This window comes from Odontomachus brunneus, unplaced genomic scaffold, assembly GCF_010583005.1.
Source record: "Odontomachus brunneus isolate Ranch 3 - 2012 unplaced genomic scaffold, Obru_v1 Obru_scaffold_111, whole genome shotgun sequence".
Lineage (NCBI taxonomy): Eukaryota > Metazoa > Arthropoda > Insecta > Hymenoptera > Formicidae > Odontomachus > Odontomachus brunneus.
This window is the reverse complement of record NW_022639561.1, coordinates 219,385-229,111: the sequence shown is the minus strand read 5'-3', so window position 1 is coordinate 229,111 and position 9,727 is coordinate 219,385.

Below are 9,727 nucleotides of genomic sequence, written 5' to 3'. Positions count from 1 at the left end.
GCACACCTCTAGAAAAAAAACTTATTCAACATAGAATTTGGGGGGGGGGGCTAACTTCACACTTGGCGAAACCTAGATTAAAATTTAAGGAAAAAATTGTTCGGCGCATGATATCGTTAAATTTTTGTTTGACATTTCGAAACAATTCGAGTTTTCGTTTGCACACCTCTAGAAAATAAGTTATTTAATATTGAAATTTGGGCGGGCTATCTTCACACTTGGCAAATCCTAGGTTAAAATTTCAGGAAAAAATTGTCTGCTGCATGATATCGTTAGATTTTCGTTTGTATATTTCGAAACAACTTGAGTTTTCGTTTGCACACGTCTAGAAAAAAAAGTTATTTAACATTAAACTTTGGGGTGGATATCTTCACACTTGCCGAAACTTAGGTTATAATTGCAAAAAAATTGTTTGACGCATGATATCGTTATTCGTAATGTGCAAACGGAAATCTAATATCATGCGTCAGACAATTTTTTCCTGCAATTATAACATAGGTTTCGGAAAATGAAGAAGTTAGCCCACAATTCAATGTTAAATAACTTTTTTCTAGAAATGTGCAAACAAAAACTCGACTTGTTTCAAACTATGCAAACGAAAATCTAGCGATATCATGCGTCAAACAATTTTTTCTTGCAATTTTAAGCTAGGTTTCGTCAAGTGTGAAGATAGCCCCCAAAATTCAATGTTAAATAACTTTTTTTCTAGAGATGTGCAAGCGAAAATTCGACTTGTTTCGAAATGTGTAAACAAAAATGTAATGATATGCGTCAGACAATTTTTTTCTGCAATTTTAAGCTAGGTTTCGTCAAGTGTGAAGATAGCCCCCCCAAAATTCAATGTTAAATAACTTTTTTTCTAGAGATGTGCAAACAAAAACTGAACTTGTTTCGAAATGTGCAAACGAAAATCTAACGATATCATGTATTAAACAATTTGTTCCTGCAATTTTAACCTAGATTTTGTCAAGTGTGAAGTTAGCTCCCCCAAAATTCAATGTTAAATAACTTTTGTTCTAGAGATGTGCAAACGAAAACTCGACTTGTTTCGAAATGTGCAAACGAAAATCTAACGATATCATGCGTCAAACAATTTTTTTCCAGCAATTTTAACCTAGATTTCGCCAAGTGTGAAGTTAACCCCCCCAAAATTCAATGTTAAATAACTTTTTTTCTAGAGATATGCAAACGAAAACTCGACTTGTTTCGAAATGTGCAAACGAAAATCTAACGATATCATGCGTCAAACAATTTTTTTCCAGCAATTTTAACCTAGATTTCGCCAAGTGTGAAGTTAGCCCCCCCAAAATTCAATGTTAAATAACTTTTTTTCTAGAGATATGCAAACGAAAACTCGACTTGTTTCGAAATGTGCAAACGAAAATCTAACGATATCATGCGTCAAGCAATTTTTTCCTGCAATTTTAACCTAGGTTTCGCCAAGTGTAAAGTTAGCCCCCCCAAAATTCATTGTTAAATAACTTTTTTTCTAGAGTTGTGCAAACGAAAATTCGACTTGTTTCGAAATGTGCAAACAAAAATCTAACGATATGCGTCAGACAATTTTTTCCTGTAATTTTAAGCTAGGTTTCGCCAAGTATGAAGATAGCGTCCTCAAAATTCAATGTTAAATAACTTTTTTTCTAGAGATGTGCAAACGAAAACTCGACTTGTTTCGAAATGTGCAAACGAAAATCTAACGATATCATGTATCAAACAATTTTTTCCTGCAATTTTAACCTAGGTTTCACCAAGTGTGAAGTTAGCCACCCCAAAATTTAATATTAAATAACTTTTTTTCTAGAGATATGCTAACGAAAATTTGACTTGTTTCGAAATGTGCAAACGAAGATCTAACGATATCATACGTCAAACAATTTTATTTTGCAGTTATAAGTTTCGGCAAGTGTGAGTTTGGCCTCCCCAAAATTTAATGTCAAATAACTTTTTTCCTCGAGGTGTACAAACGAAAATTCGAGTTGTTTCGAAATGTGCAAAGGAGAATCTATCGATTACATGCATTGTGCATCAAGTTTGTGCAACTTGGGGTGCTAGTGTGAAGTTAGTCCCCCCATAATTGTTTTTTAAATTTCTTTTAAACTAAATGTATGCAAACGAAAACTCTTGATGTTAAAACATGTGCAAACAATGTGCAATCGTTTGAGCTAAAGAAAATTTACTTTTTTAAATGTTGGGGGCTAGTATGAAGTTGGCCCCTCCAAAATTATTTTTTCAATAACTTTGAAACTAGATGTGTGCAAACGAAAATTCTTGATGTGCAAACATGTACAAACGATGAGCAAGCGAATTAGTTGTAGAAATTGTATTTTTTCGAATGTTGGGGGGCTAACTTCACGGGGCTGCTGCGCTGTGACTCGAGCGGTCCGTCCTTTACCATTCAGCGTGCGTTTTCCCTTAATCTTTTTTAATTAATATCTTGACTGTTATTGAGAATATCGCAAAACGGTACAGGATCTTTGTGTTCACATCAACCCATTCTACGTCCCCACAAAATACCTGGAGGAGAGTGTGAGACACCTTGTATATCTCAAATACGTAACAGCAAGAATCACGAAATAACAGTTACGTAGCAAGTAACATACCTGTATGTTACAAGTAATACGCATACACGTAATACTGAATGTCAGCTACAATACTACTTCTATGATCTATTTAAAATATAATGCTCAAATGTCTGTTTATAATATATAACAAAGCCAAAATAACTATATATCATTTATATTTGAAGTATATAACACATGCCGAGTGGGTCTATTTTATAACTTTTTTATGTTCTCACTCGTTTTTTCTAGAGAGCGAATATCATTCATTAAGTTTACTTGTTATTTTATTCTATTTTATAATATGAAAATTGGTTTTCTACTGCTGGACTCAAACCTGGGACCTCTAGCTTTTCACAGTTTTCTATCTTACGTGTTCGGCCATTACCACATTCATATAAACCAAAAATATCAGTAACATAACACACATCGATATAAGAATATCCGTTCAACCATATAACTCTTATTGAACAATTACATGTTATATAACATTTACATAATGTTAAAATTTACATAAATTATATATAACAGTTACATAATAGTTATACAGGGTGTCCCGCGTAAGACGGACCAAAAGAAAAATATAAGTAGAACACATAAAAGTGAACAAAAATTGCATAGGTAATTTTTCAAACAACCACGTAAAATATCGAGATATTAATTAAAGTGGTTGGACAAATTAGAACGCCCGACGCGACAGGCGGGATATACGGCTCGCAGCGGTCGGCGAAGAAAATGAACGAGTGCACACATACACGGACGCACACACGGAGCTACCCATTTCCGTATGCCAAACGGCCCACCTCTCTGGCCTGTAAGATAGGACCGCGAACAATCGTCCAATTTCTTCGCCGACCGTTGCGAGCCGTATGTCCCGCCTGTCTCGTCGCGCGTTCTAATTTGTCTAACTATTTTAATTAATATCTCGAAATTTTACGTTGTTGTTTGAAAAATGGCCTATACAATTTTTGTTCACTTTTATGTGTCCTACTTATATTTTTCTTTTGGTCCTAAGCGGGAACTCTGTATAGTAGAGTACACATTTAACATCGATATTATGTTATTGAAATTTATAGATTTCTGAGTGTCATTATTTAAAAAGGACAGAATAGAATAAGAAATATATAAATTATATATAAAGAGACATGCATTCTTCTAACTCGAAACTTTTTCTAATCCTAAACTATTTTTTTGCAAGCACACAATATAAATTTGAATAATGTGAAATACAACATACTTCTCTCTCTCTCTCTCTCTCTCTCTCTCTCTCTCTCTCTCTCTCTCTCTGTTGTCTTTCTTCTTTTTTTTACAACTCACAGAAAAATGTTTATTCGTAGTTGGCAAACTTCTGCAACTCACTGAGATCGTATCTAAAAAGATGAATATCATTTTTGTAGAAACAATTACAGGATGCGGCGCCAAAATCCGGACAAAATTCAATTTGAAATTCTCGCCGTTCTATACCACTGGTAGATGTCGCGATTAGCGTTCAAATAGCTTGACACATGTACTAAACCATCATAATCTTGAAACAGTCGCAATATTGAAACCAAGTGCGGAGTATAACCGAAGAGCTGCGATTATCGAAAGTGTTCGCGCTGGGCGCTCGGCGACAGAAATCATTCGGTTCTTCGAGTACCCGAGATCGACTGTATATGATGTCGTCGCAAAGTACAATGAGTCGGAGAAGTCCAACGAAAGTTTTGCAACATCATCCAGTGAGGGTGATGTCATGCCACCGCATTTCTTTAACAAAGGGGAAAATGTCACAAAAGAAGTTTATTTGCATGTTCTGACAAATGTAGTGAAGCCATGGATGGAAATTGTGTCATCTGGAAAGCCGTATGTTTTCCAGCAGGACGGTGCGCCCGCCTACATAAGTCATTTGGTGCAAAATTTGTTGTCGGACAACGTCGACATGTTTTGGTCGTAAAAATTCTGGCCTCCCAACAGCCCAGATTTGAATCCTTTGGACTTCTATGTATGGAGCGTAGTTGAAAGGGTCACGAACAAGTCCAGACATCCAAACGTCGCATCATTGAGAGCCGCTATTGAAGCGACATTTACCGATATGGACCGTGACACATTAAAGCGCGCCTGCGCACGCTTCAGACCGAGAATGGAGGTGGTCATTCAAGCAAGCGGGGGATATATTGAGTAAATGTGTTCTTTATGGCCTTACAAACAATGTGGTTAAAAAAATTTTGTAAACCTTTTCGTTTTTGCAATAAAAAATATGTTTGGAAAAAATGTATAATTTGTCCGAATTTTGGCGCCGCACCCTGTATAATACACAAATACGCGACACACAGCACATTGATCTTGAATTATTCCTGCACATAGGATACAGAAACTTTTATCGCACAGCAAGAGGTAATATGGTAATTAATCAACGTGCCTTTTCTCCATAAAAGACAGAAATTCATTAAATACCGCATTATCATATAACAAACATCTATCGTATATTTAAGATCTATAAAATTTAATACTAATATATAATATAACATAAATATATAATATACATAAAAATGTTATGTATTAGTATAGAATATATATAAAAACATACTTTTCTCTTTATTTTTCTTTCTTTTTTTTCTCTTTTATATCTTTTTCTCTTCTCTCCTTCTACTTGTCTCTTCGTTTTCTTTAACTTTAATATTAACTATTTACCCATAAAATGTCAATATATAAATTTGACAATCGCAAGTGATGTATGAAAATCAAGCTGCAATGTGGCAACGAGTAAACAATCGACATTGCTTCGAGATTTTGATATGATTTCGATACTCGAAACGAGATTTTGATATGATTTCGATACTCGAGATTCTATAAATAATATATCGAGTATTTACAGAATAACGTTCAGGATTAATTCTGAGTCAGTAGTATATCTTTTTAGAATTCAAGTATTTCACGTTCAGCTATGTTAGATTTCGTCATGTCTCAAATAGAGATTGAATTTTAAGAAAAAATTTGCAAAAATAAAGAACGGAAAAGAATGGAACAAAAATTATCTCACATTTTGAATATTTTACATTCCTTTCCATTCTTTATTATTACAAATTTTCTCTTATATATTTCAAATTTCTTACATTATATCATGATCCTTTTTCTTTGTATTTGAAAGAGAGAGAGAGAGAGAGAGAGAGAGAGAGAGAGAGAGAGAGAGAAAGAGAGAGACAGAGAGACACTAAGAATCTCATGTGTTAATTTTTATTTTCATCCATTCCATAGTATTCTCTCCCATTTCATTTATAATTTTTACTCAATCTCTATCAATCTCTAATAATAACATAATAATGAAGAATGATATGGAATAACATAAAGAGAATAAAATAAAATCAATATGAATAAAAGATATTTAAATGTAAAAAGGGAGGAAAAATAATGTAAGAAGTTTAAAAAATAAAGAAGAAAATTTTAAATAATAAAAATGTAAGAGAATTTGTGAAAGTATTGTAATTAAATTGTCAGATTAATTCTTTACCGTTAATTTCCATTCTTTACCATAGCAAATTATCTCATGTACTTTTCAATTTCACTTATTCCCTCTCTGGTTCTAAATACTTGCAATATTTTGCAAAAAAATTACGTAGATTTTTAGTTATTACTTAGAAAAGTTTGATACACACATGCATTATTGTACATAATTGTTTGGTTGAAGGAATTTACCTGAAGTGAAGTTCGATCCTAATTATGCCCTTTTATCTCGTCCGGATGGAAAACTATGTAGTCGTGCTCCTGCACGCGTCCCGACAACAGATTTTAAATCGCCGCCAAAAACAAACCGACGGCGCCCAGCCTGCGCCCTCGCGCGCCCTCACGCGCCTCCTGCGCATGCTGCATCCTCATATTTCAAAGCGTAGAGGCTAATCGCCAAAACGGGGAGGGAAATTAAAGCGGGGAGGAAAGTCCATCCGGACGAGACAAAAGGGCATAATTAGGATCGAACTTCACTTCAGGTAAGTTCGTTCAATCAAACAATTATGCCCAAGTATGTCTCGTCCGGATGGAAAACTATGTAGATGTTCATAGTCCCGGCGATTAGCCCAAGAGAAAACCAAAGACGGACGGATAGGAATGGAGAAACCAACTGTAAAATTATATTAGACGTAGAGTACACGAGAACGTACAAAACCTACAGGAATAAGAAATGCATACATATGATGCATACGTACAGAAAATAAGAATGCATACAAACAATGCAGGTGTGCTGATACATATAGTAATCCGGCTTACAAAAGAGAAGAAAGAACAAAATTTAATCCGCAATGGACGAGAAAAAACAAAGCAGTTCGTCCTCCGTCTAATAGCGCCAACTGCGACAACCGAAAAACAAAAACGGGAAGAAGAAGAGGTTACGACAGTAACACCGCCTGACTAAAGTCCTCCGGGTTGAGAATAGGCCTATTATAAAAATTCGCGAAAACCCGCGACTCACCGGTCCAACAGGCCGCTTTCTTAATAATATCGAGCGATATGCCCCTCACCGCTGCGCGTGAAGTGGAGACGTGACGCGTACTATGGGCCGAGAAGATGGACGTGTCCATTCCGCATTCCTCGAGAGCCTGTCGAATTCACCGACTAATGGTCTGAATCGTTGCGGCTTTATAAGGTTTGGACAGGGAAAGAAACAAGAAATCACAAGCGAGAGGTCGCAATGTCTGAGTCCGGGACAGGTAAACTTCCGTAAGGAAGATACAGAGCGGTACATGATACAGAGCGGTTCGCGATCCGCGAAACGAGAGAACAAGAAAAGGGGTTGCGCTCTACCGGGAGCGGAGGTTTTAAGACGATCGGGAATACGTATAACTAATTTCTCCTGTAAGGAGAAATATGGTAGTAGGATAAATGGCGGAAAAGCATAGAAATTCAAGCCTATCCAAGATAGAGTAAACGCATCGGTTGCTATAGCGCCGGGATCGGGAAACCAGGACACGTATGAATCGCACTTGTGATTAAGAAGCGATGCGAATAAATCTACATCAAAGGAGCCGAAAATCTGTTTGACGCGACCAAATGCCTCATTCGACAGCGACCATTCCGTATCCGGATCCGCAATGTGCGATTCGGAATCGGCAATTGAATTTTCTACTGACGCGATATAAGAAGCGAATATAAAAACGCTGCGTTTCTCGCACCAACGTCAAATTTGACGCGAAATCTCATCGAGATGTGGGTACTGAACCGACCCGAATTTATTTATGGTGGCTATAGCTATCGTATTATCAATACGAAGAAGAATATCGCAATTGGAAAGGTCGGCCGCGAAACAACGAATAGCATGAAAAACCGCTTTTAGTTCTAAAGCGTTTATATGGAGTGTCTGATCCTGCAACGACCACCACCCGTGTGTGCGAAGCTCGCCGCAAGAAGCGCCCCAACCGTTTAGAGAAGCGTCTGAAAAAATTTCTCGAACAAAATGGCCAGAGCGGATGCGATTGGTTTGTTGGGGATTTACAAAGATCTGGCGCCACCAGTCAAAATCATCCTGAAGGAGGATGGGAATTTGCATGTGGGCTGAGTAATTCTCCTGAGATTGACGAAGAGAAAAAACTTTATCCCATTCAAACGCCTTAGTGTACATTAGGCCATACGGGACTGCCGGACGCGCAGAGACGAGTGATCCTATGTAGCTGGCTCAACTGCGAATCGAGCAGGTCTCCCGGCGAGCCATAGCCTGCGTGAGCCGTAGTAGTTTGAGTCGACGCTCTGACGGCAGTGAGATAGATTGGGCGACCGAATCGAAGACAAATCCCAGAAACCTGCAAGTAACCGACGGATGTAAACTTGATTTGGTGAAATTAATGATAAATCCGAGAGATTGGAGGAGAGTAAGAGATGCCTTGACGTTAGTTTGGCACTCCTGAAAAGAGGAGCCGAGAAGTAAAAAATCATCTAGGTAAATGATAGATTGAAAACCCCGTTCGTGGAGATGGGCGAAGACCGGCCTCATGATCTTGGTAAAAATAAACGGGGCAGTGGACAGACTGAACGGTAAACTGGTATGTTTGCGAGCGTCATTGAAAACGAAGAAATTTTCGATCCCGAACTGATTGAAACCAGCAAGTAGGCGTCCTCAAGGTCAAGCGAGGCCATGTGCATACCCGGTAACATGAGGCGCACGACCGTCCGCCAGTCCTCGAGTTTAAAATGAGGCGGAGTTATATATTTGTTTAGTGCCCGTAAATTGAAGATAAAGCGATGTTCTCACGATGGCTTTGCGACGAGAAAAAACGGAGACAAAAATTAATTTGAGCACGGATCGACCTGTTCAATAGCTCCCTTGATTAGTAACCGCTCAATTTCGGCATCGCACCACAAAGCCGTAGAGGCGGAGAAAGACGGCTCAGCCAGGCAAGCTCGCATGCGGGGTCTCGAGATGAACGGTATATGATAAGCCTTAATGGCCAACACTACCGTGTCCGTTGTTAAAGCGCGCCATTGTTCGAGAAATTTGTTCAAGCGACCAGCAGATCTTACAGTATTTAACGATGACGATGACAATGACGATGACGAAGCGGGACTGAGAGCGGTAGTGACGGCTCGTGGGCCGATAAGCTCCTGCACGGCGAGCCTGTTCTGGACGAGCAGGAGCCTTCCTGTTTCCCGCACCCTGCGGCTTAGTGCGGGAAGACGACGCAGACTCTGGTACGGTCCCGCGGCTGGAGAGTCCTCTTTCCTACTGGAACTGACAATTTTGCAACCTCGCGCCCTGCCCGCTCACATGCCTGCGCTACCCTGAGGGTGTCGGCGAAGTTCTGGCCAAAAAGAAAATTGTCCACTGGGGCCGTCTTGGCAGCGTTTTTCCCAAGGATATTCAGGGATGGCTTGGTAAAAGCTCGTCTACTTAATGACAAGCAGAAATGGTGGTCTGCAAGCAAATGTAAGCCCTCGGCGAAAACTATCAGGACTGACCGAGCCTCGTCCTGGAGGCCAGCCAAAAACTCCGGCCTAAGTAAGCCTGAGATGCCTGTGCCGAAGGCGTTAAGGCAAGCGTCCACCTGAGCCTGTAAGAGGGCCTGATATTCATTCCTCTTAATCACCGAGGGCGTTAAGGCAGGTACAATCTCCTTGTTAAGTTGCGGAGGAGCCAGCGACGAGAGATCGCCCTTGGCCTCATATTTGGTCAATAGCCTGGTGCGAAGCTCCTCAGGTAACCCGCT